Genomic DNA, 15,732 nt, shown 5'->3' on the forward strand with positions numbered 1-15,732 from the left:
AGTGAATGTGATTAAGATTTTGGGAAGTGGGTAGAGCCTACAACAGCCAATCAAAATTCAACTTTTGATTGTCAAAGGGAATATTTAAACTGCAACCATTCTTATACTGTTAATAGCAGATGCCTCAAACCTGGTACAGCTGGGCACTGGGTGACTGGGGTTCAAATTCAGAAAGGGGCGGAGCCACAAACAGCCAATCAGATATACAAAGTATTGATACCAAGGATCCCAAAGCTGATAAACTTGGTAATTGAGTGACTATATGTCAAGGTTACAAAAAGTGGGCGGTGCCAGAAACTTAATTTTTTACATGGCAGGGTTCCCAAACTTGATACAATTGGCCACTGGGTGCCTGGGATTATTATTCAGAAATGTGGGTGGAGCCTACAACAGCCAATCAAAATTCAGCTATTGATTTTCATGGGGAATATTTACATTGCTACCATTCTTACACTGTTAATGGCAGAGGCCTCAAACCTGATACAGTCAGTAATTGGGTGACTGGGGACCAAATTCACTAAAGGCGGTGGAGCCACAAACAGCCAATCAGATTTGTTAGATTGATTTCAGCCATTCTGTTATTGGCAGGGTTCTCAAACTTGACACAGTTGGCCACTGGGTGACTAGGATTAATATTTAGGAAAGTGGGTGGAGTGTACAGCAGCCAATCAAAATTCATCTTTTGATTTTCAAGGGGAATATTTACATTGCTGCCATTCTTGCACTGTTAATGGCACAGATTATTATACAGAAAAGTGGGTGGAGCCTAAAAAAAACAATCAAAATTCACCTGTTGATTTTCAAAGGGAATATTAAAATTGCTGCCATTCTTGCACTGTTAATGGCACAAGCCTCAAACCTGGTACAGTTGATCATTGGGTCACTGGGGTTCAAATTCAGAAAAGGGGATAGAGGAGGCATGGGCAAACTTGGCCCTCCAGCTGTTGAGGAACTACAAGTCCCACAATGCATTGCAGGAGTCTGACAGCCACAGTCATGACTCATAAAGGCAAATGCATTGTGGGATTTGTAGTTCCTTAACAGCTGGAGGGCCAAGTTTGCCCATGCCTGTGATAGAGCCACAAACAGCCAATCAGATGTTTCATTTCACTGGGAAAATACAAATTATTGATGCCAAGGACCCAAAGCTCACAAACATGGTCATTGAGTGACTGTGTGTCCAGTTTACAAAAAGTGGGCGGAGCCAAAAACAAATTTCAATGGGAAAATGTAAACTGCAGCCCTTCTTCACTGTTAATGGCAGGGATCTCAAACTTTGCCAAGATGGTCACTGGGTGACTGAGATTAATATTCAGGGAAGTGGGTGGAGCCTATAATAGCCAAAATAGCCAAAATAGTCAAAATTCACCTGTTGATTTTCAAAAGGAATATTTAAATTGCTGCCATTTTTACACTGGTATTAGCAGATCAGAGCAGTTTCTAGGCTAAATTTCACCCAGGGCGAGGGTGTAAAAATCGCCCCCCACCCCACCCCCATGGAGCCAGGCATAGGTGCCCGCAGTACAGGTTGAACAGGTTAGCTACGTAGGTGCCTCCAGTATAGGGTAGCCTGCATAGTTGCCCCCAGTGTAGGTTAGATAGGTAGGTGCCTGCTTTATAGGTTATCTACGTTGGTGCCTCCAGTATAGGGTAGCCCGTATAGTTGCCACCAGTGTGGGTTAGATAGGTAGGTGCCCCCAGTATAGTTTAGATAGGTAGGTGCCCGCAGTATAGGTTAGATAGGTAGGTTCCCGCAGTATAGGTTCGATAGGTAGGTTCCCCCAGTATGGGTTAGATCGGTAGGTTCCCCCAGTATAGGTTCAATAGGTAGGTTCCCCCAGTATAGGTTAGATAGGTAGGTCCCCCCAGTATGGGTTAGATAGGTAGGTTCCTGCAGTTTAGGATAGTTAGGTAGGTTCCCGCAGTATAGCTTGGCTAGGTAGGTTCCCGCAGTATAGGTTAGTTAGGTAGGTTCCCGCAGTATAGGTTAGTTAGGTAAGTTCCCGCAGTATAGGATAGTTAGGTAGGTTCCCACAGTATAGCTTGGCTAGGTAGGTTCTCGCAGTATAGGTTAGTTAGGTAGGTTCCCGCAGTATAGGTTAGTTAGGTAGGTTCCCGCAGTATAGGTTAGTTAGGTAGGTTCCCGCAGTATAGGATAGTTAGGTAGGTTCCTACAGTATAGCTTGGCTAGGTAGGTTCCCGCAGTATAGGTTAGTTAGGTAGGTTCCCGCAGTATAGGTTAGTTAGGTAGGTTCCCGCAGTATAGGTTAGTTAGGTAGGTTCCCGCAGTATAGGTTAGTTAGGTAGGTTCCCGCAGTATAGGTTAGTTAGGTAGGTAGGTTCCTGCAGTGTAGGATAAATAGGTAGGTTCCTGCAGTTTAGGTTAGTTAGGTAGGTTCCCACAGTTTAGGTTAGTTGGTATGGGCGGTATGAGTTGGGCGCAGGAGCGGGGGGAGCGAACATAATAGTAATAACTCACCTGCTTCCGCCGAACCCGCGCTGCTTCAATGTCCTTCCTTTCCCGGCATCTATCTCATTAGTCACAGTGCTTCCTGTGATGACATGCGGTATGTCATCACAGGGGGCGCTGTTACCAGGCGACGGACGCCGGGAGAGGAAAGATATTGAAACTGCGGGGAACGGATGAAGAAGGTGAGTTATAACTATTATGTCCGTTCCCCCGCTCCGGCGCCCCCCCTCCTGCCGCACAATAAAGCACCCCGGGCGATTGCACGTATCACACACCCATAGAAACGGGGCTGTAGCAGATGCCTCAAACCTGCTATAGTTGGTCATTGGGTGACTGGGGTTCAAATGTTGGAGAGGAGTGCAGCCACAGACAGCCAATCTGATTTGTTTAATTTCTATGGGAATATACAAATTATTGATGCCAAAGACCCCGAAGTTCACAAACTTGGTCATTGAGTGTTCGTGCATTAGGGTTAGAAAAAGTGGGCGGAGCCAAAACCGGTCAAATACATACACAGGCAGTTCCACGTCATTAGTGGGTGGAGACAAATGCAAATTTCACTGGGAAAATGTAAACTGCAGCCATACTTACACTGTTAATGGTAGGGTTCTCAAACTTTGCACAGTTGGTCACTGGGTGACTGGGTTAAATATTCAGAAAAGTGGGTGGAGCCTACAAAAGTGAATCAAACTTCACCTATTGCTTCTCAAGGGGAATATTTAATTGCTGCCATTCTTGCACTGTTAATGGCACAGGCCTCAAACCTGCTACAGTTGGTCATTGGGTGACTGGGGTTCAAATTCAGAAAAGGGGTGGAGCCACAAACAGCCAATCAGATTTTTTTCATTTCAATGCAAATTATTGTTTCCAAAGACCGCAAAGCTCACAAACTTGGTCATTGAGTAATTGTGTGTTAGGGTTAGAAAAAGTGGGCGGAGCCAACACTAGCCAAATACATACCCGGGCAACGCCGGGCAATCAGCTAGTACATAATAATATGGAAGGACATTAGACCATGACTATAGTAGGATTAGATTGTGAGCTCCTCTGAGGACAGTCAGTGACATGACTATGTACTCTAATGTGCTGCATAAGATGTCAGCGCTATACAAAAAAAAAATAATGTTGCGATGTTACACAACTATGGCAGCACACAAGCGACAATTAGGTCTCACAGATATGTGTATTGGAAAAATGACAGTATGTTATGACGTGTGTCAGGATGACTATTCTAATGCCGCCCACACCACATCCTGGGCTTCCGGAGCAGATTCTGCATACTGAAATATTGCACAAGGGGGGAGTCACAGGAAACACTTCACACTACAGCTGCACTGTCACACTACAGTACCAGCACTACACCCTCCTGCAGAAGAATACACATCTACCCACCCCAGCACCCAGAATCTGATCAGTAGGGATGATTAATGAGATGCAAATTCTTCCGAGTTTGTGCAAATGTGTGAACTTTGAAAAATAGACCAATCAATTTAAAGAGACACTGAAGCGGAAAAAAAAATTATGATATGTTTTGAATGTGTAGTACAGCTAAGAAATAAAACATTAGGAGCAGATACATACGTCTAATATCGTTTCCAGTACAGGAAGAGTCTCAAAGTCGCAGAGAGCTCTGTCTTCTGAAGCTTGTTATGTCAACTGTCAGTCACTATTACTGTATTTTCTTTTTCTCTGCAGAGGACAGTTCAACAGTTCACTGGCCTGCTCTGTAAAATCATTTAGAATGCTTAGCAGTGTGTAAACTGCAAATATTAGAGAATGATGCAATGTTATAAAAAAACAAAACACTGTATAACAAAAAAATTAAAATATTTTCTTTGCTACTAATGTTCTAGTAATTATCCGTACTACACAACCAATTAATGATATTAATTTTTTCTGCTTCATTGTCTCTTTAAACCCAGGTATAAATTGATTGGTCCTTTTTCAAACTGCATATATTTGCATAATTATGCACCAACTGACCATCTCTGACCAGGAGTCGGGCAGTAGTCACACTTGGGAAAAACTGGTGCGCTTGGTTGCGATGCAAAAACCCACACAATGTACCACTATGCAACAGTGCGTTTTCACTGCGTTTTTAAAACAAGCACTACTTTATCATGTATGTATGTGAGCCCGTTATGCATCCAAATGGGACAGAACACTTTAAAAAACAACAACACATAAAACATTTAAAAAGGCACAAATGCAGCAGCAGATAAATGAAAAAAAAAATATATACAGAGCCTACTGATTGCCAGCGACCGATCCCAAGCTCAGAACCGATCTGTTTCTCACTCAGAAAAAGTATTACAAGCCATTGTTCTATGCCTCTGAATATTGATCGAAGATTAGTTGAAAGTAACATGATGAATAAAATGTATAATGAATTCCCCTTTTGTGTCTTGGAAATCATACATTTTATTCATCATGTTACTTTTATCACTGTCATTACCACTTCTGTATTTTGTATGCTGTATCATTTTTTGTATTTTGTCCCTAATTATGTATTTTTGTATTATGTACCCAATGTTTGTTTCCTACTTTGTACAGCGCCACGTAATATGTTGGCGCTTTATAAATCAATAATAATAATAAACGAATAATCTGAAAAATTGTTGGAAATCTGATCAATTTTTTTTTTCTTTTTAAGCGAGTATGCCAACTTTCTACTATATCAGATTGATGTCCGATCTGAATAGCTATCTGCTCAATCACTCAAGTAGGATCTGAAGGGAAAATTGCACAGTGTATACCAGGCTTTAAAGAGGAACTTTAAAGGAGAACTGTAGTGAGAGGGCTATGGAGGCTGACATATTCATTTCCTTTAGAACAATACCAGATGCCTGGCTGTCCAGCAGATCCTCTGCCTCTAATACTTTTAGCCACAGACCCTGAACAAGCATGCAGAAGATCGGGTGTTTCTGACTTTTGACAGATTTGACAAGATTAGCTGCATGCTTGTTTCTGGTGTTATTCACACTTCTGCAGGCAAATAGCTCAGCAGGGCTGCCAGGCAACTGGTATTACTTAAAAGGAAATAAATATGGCAGCCTCCATATACCCCTCACTACAGTTCTCCTTTAACCAAGGTTTGAACTTCATCAGTAGCTGATACCCCCATCCTACTTGAAATCTTTTCTCAAGTTGATTGGATGGGAAGGGAAGGGGAAGGATGTGGGGGGGGGGGGGGGGGGGTGTCAGTATGATGCCCTGACAGTTCCTGTCTATGAACCTCATTGCACTGTGGGAAATAACCGTTTCCAACTGCCAAGCATACAGTATGTCACTTTGTGGAATGTTCATTTACTAAGCGTTCTATTCACAGACATTACCCGGCAGAAGGAAAAGATGTTGCAACCTGTGATAAATTCCAGAATGTATAAAATGGAGAGAAAAGATTTTACAATGGGCAAACTGAATAAATGTATAAATATTGTAACAAAATAAGCAATTTTATTGATTACGTTAGTTTCACTATAGTTCCTCTTTAAAGGATTCCCGAGGTGACATGATGGGATACACATGGGTATGTACAGTGCCTAGCACACAAATAAGGCTGTGTTATAATACAATACAATAACATTTCTATAGCGCTTTTCTCCCATAGGACTGCCTGAAAGAGTTAAATATCAGGTATGTAAGTGGCTGACTTAGGCCCCATACACACATCAGACCATAGTCTTTTGAAAATGAAAGATCACAGACCAATCTTACCACCCTTCATGTAGTATGAGAGCCATACTCTACACAGTCTTTTCTATGGAGCTGCAAAAGATCGGTTCCTGTCAAAAATCCATTCCTGCAAATTGCAATGATAGTCTATGTGATCTGCAGATCATCATACACACATGATTTAACTGACATTCATCTGCAGATCAGATCCACCAGGATAGATTTTCAGATCTGCAGATGATTGCTTGATCTGCAGATGAATGTCAGTTAAATCATGTGTGTATGATGATCTGCAGATCTCATAGACTATCATTGCAATTTGCAGGAATGGATTTTTGGCAGGAACAGATCTTTTGCAGATACTGATCTTTTGTGTCTGTACAGCATCTGTGTGTGCAGCATCTTGCAAAGATTTGTTTCTGATGTGGAGTTCAGCTCCATAGAAAAGACTGTGTAGAGTATGGCTCTCATACTACATGAAGGGTGGTAAGATTGGTCTGTGATCTTTCATTTTCAAAAGACTATAGTCTGATGTGTGTATGAGCCTTTAGTCCTGACTTTCCTAGCAGAAAATGGCTGTGGAGAGCAGGAAAGCGATAAAAAGGGTCAATAGTTCATAGATTTTAGCTCTGGCATACTTCAATGAATTGAGCAATTGAGCAAAAAACCGTAAAAACTTAAAAAGTAGATTTAAACAAACTAAAACTGTGGAATATCTTAAAAAGTCATTTTTAGGAGAAGGAAGATAGATACAATTGTTTACTTCATTAGTTTATTTTCACCTTGGGTGTCCTTTAAGGCTTCTGCACACCATGCAATTTTCCCACCAGATCGACACATTGATCATTTCCAGCATGTCCAATCTGCTTCTGAAAGGGAGCGATTGTGAGATCAGTACTGCACAAAATCGATCTCTTCCTCTATTGGAAGCAAATCGGACGTACTTGGAATTATCAGTCAGACAGGAAAATTGCATGGTATGTATAAACCATTGGGCCACACTGGAGGCAACGTTTATTTTCTCTGGTTATTGTACATAGACCAGGCCTGCTTCTAGGCGGAATGGGAGCATAAACAGACCGCAGATACCAGCTGTCCTCAAACAGAAAAATACTGGAGGAAAGCGACGTCACCTCTATACACATTTACATCACTCCTGCTTTATTAAGTTTACTTTCCATTTCTTATCACCTCTATTGTTCCCGACCAAGTCACGCTAACAGCCTTCCTTTCGGAACATAAAGCGGGGGGACACTACGTCCTGTACATCCAGCCTGCTGTGCCACAAGTGACAGTAAGGGATCAGGAATGTTACGCCGCAGGGCACAGTTGTCATGCCAAGAAACAGCATGCCGCCTTCACCACCCCTTTAGGGACCTGCCAGCTAAGTAGTAACTCCCACTGTTACTGTTCCACTGCTCCCTGGGGCGCACATTGTTTACACAGCCAGGTGCAGGACGCCCAAAGGGTAAAGAAACAGGCACAAAACATACGGCAGCCCCACCCCGACAGATCTACAACCACATCGGAGAGAAGGAAACACATAACGGACCAGAATGCTTCTAGGGCCCAGAATATCTGGTGAGCAGAGCCGCATCCCCCCACTAGCAAGATTAAGCAGGTAACTCCCATAGTTACAGGCCACCCACAGGTGCTCCATTCCTCCTGTGGCATCGCCTACGGTAAATAAACTCCCAGCAGGGGGAAGTGGGGCCCCCTGGTAACGGCCGCAGCAGGTGTGCCGATTCAGAAACCCAAACAGACGTCAACATGGTTGTCACCAGGAGAAGAAACAGCTGGTCTAACCGTCCAGCCAGCTCCAAACACCAAGGCAGCAGTGTTCCCCGGACTGACCCCCCCTTTAAGGGACACAGATGGTGGTCTCTGGGTGTTGTGCCCACAATAAGGGCCTCATGCAGAATTATAGAGGCATGACAGAGGGCACAGCAAATACTTACACCAGCAGCTAACAATACTCACCCTGGTACTGGGACCCCCGGCTGGCTTTGGGCAGGCCGGGTCCTGGGCACAGCAGACGGTCTCTTGCTGAAGGAAACCAGCTGAAACGCTCTAGACAATCCAGGAAATGGAAGAGAAGAGATAAACACAAAGTTCTCAGTTATTCCTCAGTAATAAAGAAAAACAACAAACTCCTTCCCAGCGACGTCTACCACATCCATTCCCTGTACAATACACTGCGCTGACCCACGACCAGAAGTTACAGGACTGGCAGGAGGGCGGGCATGACGTGGGTGGACAGAGGGGACATTAACCCTCTGGTGTCCACAGGCAGCTCTAGGAGAGACTTGGCGTGATCTGTCGCTCCCATTCCTTTAATCCGCTGAGGTCACACTATGCCTGGCTAATTTTTGTCGGGTGTGGGGGGAGGGGGGCACAGGAGGCTGGCAAAGCCCAGGGAGGGCACAGGAGGCTGGCCAGCTATTGGAGGGCACAGGAGTTTAGGGGGTACACAAGGCTGGCAAAGCCCGGCGAGGGCACAGGAGGGCTGGCAAAGCCCGGCGAGGGCACAGGGGGGCTGGCAAAGCCCGGCGAGGGCACAGGGGGGCTGGCAAAGCCCGGCGAGGGCACAGGGGGGCTGGCAAAGCCCGGCGAGGGCACAGGGGGGCTGGCAAAGCCCGGCGAGGGCACAGGGGGGCTGGCAAAGCCCGGCGAGGGCACAGGGGGGGCTGGCAAAGCCCAGGGAAGGCACAGGAGGCTGGCAAAGCCCAGGGAAGGCACAGGAGGCTGGCAAAGACCATGGAGGGCACAGAACAGTCACACAACCCAATAAACCCTCTACTGAGGGAGAGTAGATCTCCCACCATTAATCCTCCCTTGCTAAAGAACACCCTCCAGTATGGAGCTTCCAGGAGGAACTACATGTCCCAGCATAGACACCGACCGAACAGAGTGTGAATGTCATGGGGGCTGGCTGGGATTGGGGTACACTGGATATCTGGGGTGCTCCCTGTGCCTTGGTTTAGGAACATTCTCATAGCTCTGATAATGTATGACCCACCATAATTACTACTGAACATGAGGGATAGAAATTATATACATGCATGTGCCCAGCTCCCTTACCTTCTCTCCAGTGTCTGCTCCCCTCTGTATTGTGGGCTCTCCAGTTCTGGGGGGCTCAGAGGGCCAATGATGGGGGGCCAATGCCTGAAGAGGGGGTCCCCAGTGACAGGGTTTCCTGGGGGTCCTCAGTGCAGGAGGAGGGGATCAGAAGAGGTGTTCATCAGTGACAGGGTTTCCTGGGGGTCCTCAATGCAGAAGGAGGGGTATCAGAAGGGTTTCCTGGGGGTCCTCTGTGCAGGAAGAGGGGTCCTGGGTGTCTTTACAGACGGAATGGGTATCCTCAACGCAAGAGGAAAGTGGTCCTCAGTGTCACGGGGCTTCCTGGGGGTCCTCACTGAAAGAGGGGGATCCTCAGTGTCAGACACCAGACTGGGGGAGGCAGCAGCAGCTCAGCACACAACACGCAGCACTGGCTCGGGCTCCGCCCTCTCTCCGCCCACCAATTTGGCTGACAGCCGCTACAACCAATCAGACTGGAGGACTGATTAACCATTTCCTAGCAAGCAGAGGTACAGACTAACCAGCAAGCTCATGGTGAACCAGAACTCATTGAAGTGTGTGAGCAGAGGGAGGACTTCTTTCAGAAGATGTGAAGCAGAATGCGATTCTTGGACAGACAGGGGGACCCCAGTACACCAGGGGCAGACAGAGAGATCCCCAGTACACCAGGACCAGACAGGGGGACCCCCAGTACACCAGGACCAGACAGGGGAACCCCCAGTACACCAGGACCAGACAGGGGAACCCCCCAGTACACCAGGGCCAGACAGGGAGACCCCCAGTACACCAGGGGCAGACAGGGAGACCCCCCAGTACACCTGGGCCAGACAGGGGGACCCCCCAGTACGCCTGGGCCAGACAGGGGGACCCCAGTACGCCTGGGCCAGACAGGGGGACCCCCCAGTACACCAGGGCCAGACAGGGGGACCCCAGTACGCCTGGGCCAGACAGGGGACCCCAGTACGCCTGGGCCAGACAGAGTGACCCTCTGTACACCAGGGCCAGACAGAGTGACCCTCTGTACACCAGGGCCAGACAGAGTGACCCTCTGTACACCAGGGCCAGACAGAGTGACCCTCTGTACACCAGGGCCAGACAGAGTGACCCTCTGTACACCAGGGCCAGACAGAGTGACCCTCTGTACACCAGGGCCAGACAGAGTGACCCTCTGTACACCAGGGCCAGACAGAGTGACCCTCTGTACACCAGGGCCAGACAGAGTGACCCTCTGTACACCAGGGCCAGACAGAGTGACCCTCTGTACACCAGGGCCAGACAGAGTGACCCTCTGTACACCAGGGCCAGACAGAGTGACCCTCTGTACACCAGGGCCAGACAGAGTGACCCTCTGTACACCAGGGCCAGATTGGGGAACCGCCTCAATACACCTGGGCCAGACAGGGGGACCCCAAAGAGTAGACCCCCAATACACCCTGCCCAGACAGGGGGACTCCAATACACTAAGTATAGTAGTAGCATATTTTGCAACCTTTTAGAATTTGCATCCTATAGGAGAAGGTTAGGGTGAGGCAGAGGGGATGAGAGATTAGTGCTAGGCACAGGATGTGTGGAGATTAGCTTTGGCACAAGGAAGGGTAGGTTTGCCACAGGATGGGTGGGGGGTAGTTTTAAGGATAGGGTAAAGCTCAGACAGGGGGACCCTCAACACTCCCGGGATATTCTGCTGTCAGAATTACTCCTCCCTTTTAGGTGTAATGTAAAAATTACACAAATCCCTAATCCTATTGTATGTTCAGGTCTAACATTTTATTTTTAAAAATGGTATAGCTCTGACATATTCCACAGCACTGTACATAGATCACTGATCCATTCCCATCAGTCTCTGCACCAGAGGAGCTTACACTCTAATGTCCTCACCACAGACACACTATTATACATTTATATAGCTCTGACACATTCCATAGCACTGATCAATTCCCATCAGTCTCTGCACCAGAGGAGCTCACACTCCATGTGTGACTGATGAGGACAGAGTGTAAGCTCCTCTGGTGCAGAGACTGATAGGAATGGATCAGTGATCTCTGTACAGCGCTGTGGAATATGTCAGAGCTATATAAATGTATAATAATAAGTGTGTGGCTGTGATGAGGACAGAGTGTAAGCTCCTCTGGTGCAGAGACTGATAGGAATGGATCGGTGATCTCTGTACAGCGCTGTGGAATAGGTCAGCGTTGTATAAAATGTATAACAGGCATGCCATCCCCCACCATCATAGTGCCAGCCTCTCGGGTTCAATCTGCTGTCCGCATTTCCCCACCCTTCTGGGAACCTGAATAGATAATAATCCGGGATAGTCGCACTCGCCTGGTTGCATCATCTGGAGAAGCTCCCTCCTCCCCGGTGTCCTTTCATCAGCTTTCCAGGCCCCACTTCCTATCTGGGTCACGCTCATTGTCTTTGCTAACACAAGTGTAAACTTTTCCATCACTGAACTCGCTCAATACGTCAGCGCAGTAAAGACATGAATGGAGCAGTATGCGACCGACTGAAGCCCCTCTCCCATGTTCATGTACCTGTGAGGGGTCTTATTGAAGCCGCCCCCCCCCCCCCCCCCCCCAAGGATCCAAGAGGTAGCTATGGCCTCCAACGGTTGCACGTTGGCATCTCCCGTTGGGGGCGTGGGTGAATGAATGTGTCTGAGCAAAACAAGACAGTTAAAACTTAAAAAGTAGATTTAAACATAAAACTGGAATATCTTAAAGTTATTTTTAGGAGAAGGAAGATAGATGCAATAGTTTATTTCATTAGTTTATTTTCGCTTCGGTTGTCCTTTAAGGAGACTGCTCACAGCACACTGCGCTGATACCTCTGTCAGCTAGTGTGTGAGCATGCCTGAAGCCCTAGTGATCCTGTTTCCGATCCCTTGTTACCAACTAGGCTTGTTACTGACCCCTCTCGATCTTGTCTCCCTGGTTTGACCCTCGGCTTGTTTCTGGACCTCCATTTGCTGCCTGCCCCAACACGGCTTGTCTCTGGTACTGCCTGATCTCCACCTGCAGCCGGCTTGTCTTACCGTATTGAACCTCTGCTGCCAGCCCTGATCTCGGATTTTCTCGTTTACAAACCTCCACATTGGGGTGTCATCTGTTCTCCTGCCCATTGTTCGGGGACTCTGGAGTGCAACCTGGTGGGCACTAGGCAGCAAAGCCCATGGTTCCTTGCAGGGGCGTTCTGATGAAGACCCGTGGTCACTTAGTTACTCTCACCTCAGTGGAAAGGTCAACGGAGCAATACCATAAAGCAAAAAAGGGTGACGACAGTATCAAAGGACAAAATAGACAAAATAGAGTTAATTTACCACAGGCAACGCATTTCACAGGTCCAAGCCTGCTTCCTCAGGCCAATAAAAATGCCAAATGCAGAAAGCCAGATTTGCATTGAGTGCCTGATGCAATCTAGCTTTCTACATTTGGCACTTATTTGCCGGAGGAAGCAAGCTTGGACCTGTGCCGTGAAACACTTTTTTGTCCTTTGAGACTGTCGTCATTGTGGTAAGCTGGAATAGCACCTGACCTATACCACCCCCAGTGAAGGCCTTGCCCTAAATATACAGCAAGCGCTCGGGAAAAACCTAAGGGCTTGAACACAAAATGTGTCCATAGAGAAGCGATAGCAGCTCAGTGCAGAATGTGAAAGTAGAACATACACGTAATGACTCAGAATATTTCCCGTCAGCTTCTGAGAATCCAGCCTGACTGAAGAGAACCTACAGATAGAGGGGATGTTTAGTGATGCAGGTCTAGCACTATACAGAAATCACCTGCTTTAGAAAGTGTACAAAAACCACAAGTTGTTTAATCAAGAATGGCAAAAACAGGAGCCTAGCCAAATATCTGGCACAGCAAAAAGGTTTCCAAAAAATGACAGTAAAGGTGGCCATACGTGATCGACCATTTGATTATAGTCAGATGAATATTGGTGGCATCGTCGAAATTGGTCGCATGTATCAATCGGACATGCTGCAAGATGTACAGCTGAAATGCTCAGTCAGGTGTGCGGCGGTAATAGCGTGCGATATTGGCAGCGAATTAACGACCCTCACCTGCGTCCTCCCCAGTGTAAAATGTACCCCATGCAGTACACGTTACCTGCCGGTGACCGCTGCTCTTTAAATAGACAATATTTATTGGTATACTCCACAAAGTGTTGCAACACGTTTCCCAGGTATAGTCTTGCTTCCTCAGACAACTGTTGCGTGCTCCCCTATTTTGATTGGAAGCAGGACTATACCTGGGAAACGTGTTGCAACACTTTGTGGAGTATACCAATAAATATTTTGTCTATTTAAACTGACAGTTGTTGTGTCTGCTTGTAGGAGAAGTCCACCACTACCTTCCAAGCATTTTTAAACCTTTTAACTTGTTTTATACTACTAGCGCCTCTGTTTACTACGCAATTTGATTCATTACATTATTTTGTCTGCAGTTCCTATAATATTTCCTCTGCTTTCCCAGCATTGGATGAACTAGTCCACATCTGGTTCTAATGCGGTCCGGCCATTCGGGTGAATGGCTACAGTTGGCCACACGCTATACAATTTATATATTTCTTTTCAATTCAAGGATTACAATCAATTTTTCTGATCAATTGTAACATTTGAAAAATCTGACTAAATGTGAGACAGACAGACAGAATGACAGAGACAGAATGACAGAGACAGAATGACAGAGACAGAATGACAGAATGACAGAGACAGAATGACAGAGACAGAATGACAGAGACAGAATGACAGAGACAGAATGACAGAGACAGAAAGATTCATTTTTTTCCGCAGTTCCAAAAATAAATGATTGAAATATTTTCTGGGTCTTTAAAATCATGAACTTGACGACCTACCCTACACCATTCAATTTTTATAAAAAGATTGATTGGAAAAATCCACCTTTTCTGATAGACATCACACAAAAAAAAAAAAAAAATACGATCAGATTTCTCAAACGAATAAGAAAAAAAAAAAAAAAAAAAAAAAACCTTTCAATTTTTCTGTAAAACTCAATTGTTATCAAATTGTTGTAAAACTGCATCAATTTATGGTATGGTGTGTGGCCACCTAAAAGAGGAACTCCAGTGAAGATAATGTAATTAAAAAAAAAGTGCTTCATTTTTACAATTATTATGTTTGTCCATTGAAAAATCTTTCCTCTCCCTGATTTACATTCTGACATTTATCACATGGTGACATTTTTACTGCTGGCAGGTGATGTCCGTGGAAGGAGATGCTGCTCACTTTTTGGGCAGTTGGAAACAGCTGTTATTTCACACAAAGCAACAAGGCTCCCACAGTGTGATGTCAGAACCACTGATGATCTGGTTGATAAAAGGGATAGATTTCTCATGAGAAAGGGGGTATCCGCTATTGATTGGGATAAAGTTCAAATTTTGGTCGCGGATTCTCTTTAAAGGAAACTAAGCAATGGAATTTTTTTTTTTTTTTTAATTAAGGAGACATTGTTGGCATGCATTTATAATGTGCTATTGAAATACCTGGGTGCTAAAATGGTGCTCGGCTCACTTTAAGAGTGCAGCGAGCTGATCCAGTCTCCTATAATAGATCCAGTCTCCTATAATGTTGCTATACAATTCTACAGCAAGAACACATCACATCCATCTAATGACTCATCGCATGAATCTCTGCTGGGAACTGCGCAGAGGACAAGGGAGGGGCATAGACCGCCAGCACAGCCAATCAGTGGCCTCCTGAGACAAAGCTGACCCTTGTACTGGTTTAACTGGTCTGAATTCCTCTCGTGGCAGGTAGCAAAGTCCACCAACAGCCACCATATATGTATTATGGAGACGGCTTGAGAAGAGCTCTCAAAAACCTGGAGTGATAGAATATATATACATATACATATACATATATATATATCAGAGCAATGACTGAGGTGAGCGCCGTCCCATGCAAGTGAATGGGAGTGTTTAGTAGGAGCTTTTGCAGGCTTTCATGAAAGCCTGTTAGTAGATTCCCATAAGGGCTGGTTCAGACGGACGTTCGGAGGTGTTGCGTTCGTTGGCGTCGCGGTGGTGATGCGTTCAGGCTTTCAGCCGCCTTCGCGTTGCGTTCGAATGCGGTGGCGTCTTTCCCTAGGGGACCTTACCCGTCGCGGTTAACCTCCCCTGGAAGCTACATGTAGCTTCCAGGGGCTCCTTGAACGCCAGGGAAAATCGGGACCCGAACGCCGCGTTCGTGTAAACGCGCGTGAAAGCTTGGTACAAACGCTCCCATTCACTGAAATGGGAGCGTTTAATGCCAAGCGGTAAACGCTGCACAATCGTCCGTCTAAACCAGCCCTAACTGTTGCGTTTAAATGCCAGCAAGTGTCACCGAAAGCCAAGAAAAACCCAAAGCCTAGCCCTTTCCTATACCCTCTTCCTGCAAAAGCCCCCAAAAATGCAACACTCTCAAACGCTGCGCACTGAAAGCCATTAAAAGCCTTCAAGCTTAGCTGTTAAACGCTGGCATTACTGAAGAAAAAAGGATGGCG

General features: G+C 46.1%; 1 protein-coding gene across 1 annotated transcript in view; it reads right to left on the reverse strand.

Annotated features, from left to right (window-relative positions):
• Window positions 1-9,634, reverse strand: part of ECE1 (endothelin converting enzyme 1) — a 108,458-nt gene extending 98,824 nt beyond the window's left edge. The window contains exons 1-2 of the mRNA XM_068241683.1: window positions 9,227-9,634; window positions 8,126-8,215 (exon numbers count right to left, since the gene is read on the reverse strand). The gene's annotated coding sequence lies outside the window, so the exon portion shown is untranslated. The remainder of the gene's footprint in view (window positions 1-8,125; window positions 8,216-9,226) is intronic.
• Between the last annotated feature and the right edge of the window lie 6,098 nt (window positions 9,635-15,732).

This window comes from Hyperolius riggenbachi, chromosome 6 (genome assembly GCF_040937935.1).
Source record: "Hyperolius riggenbachi isolate aHypRig1 chromosome 6, aHypRig1.pri, whole genome shotgun sequence".
Classification (NCBI taxonomy): Eukaryota; Metazoa; Chordata; class Amphibia; order Anura; family Hyperoliidae; genus Hyperolius; species Hyperolius riggenbachi.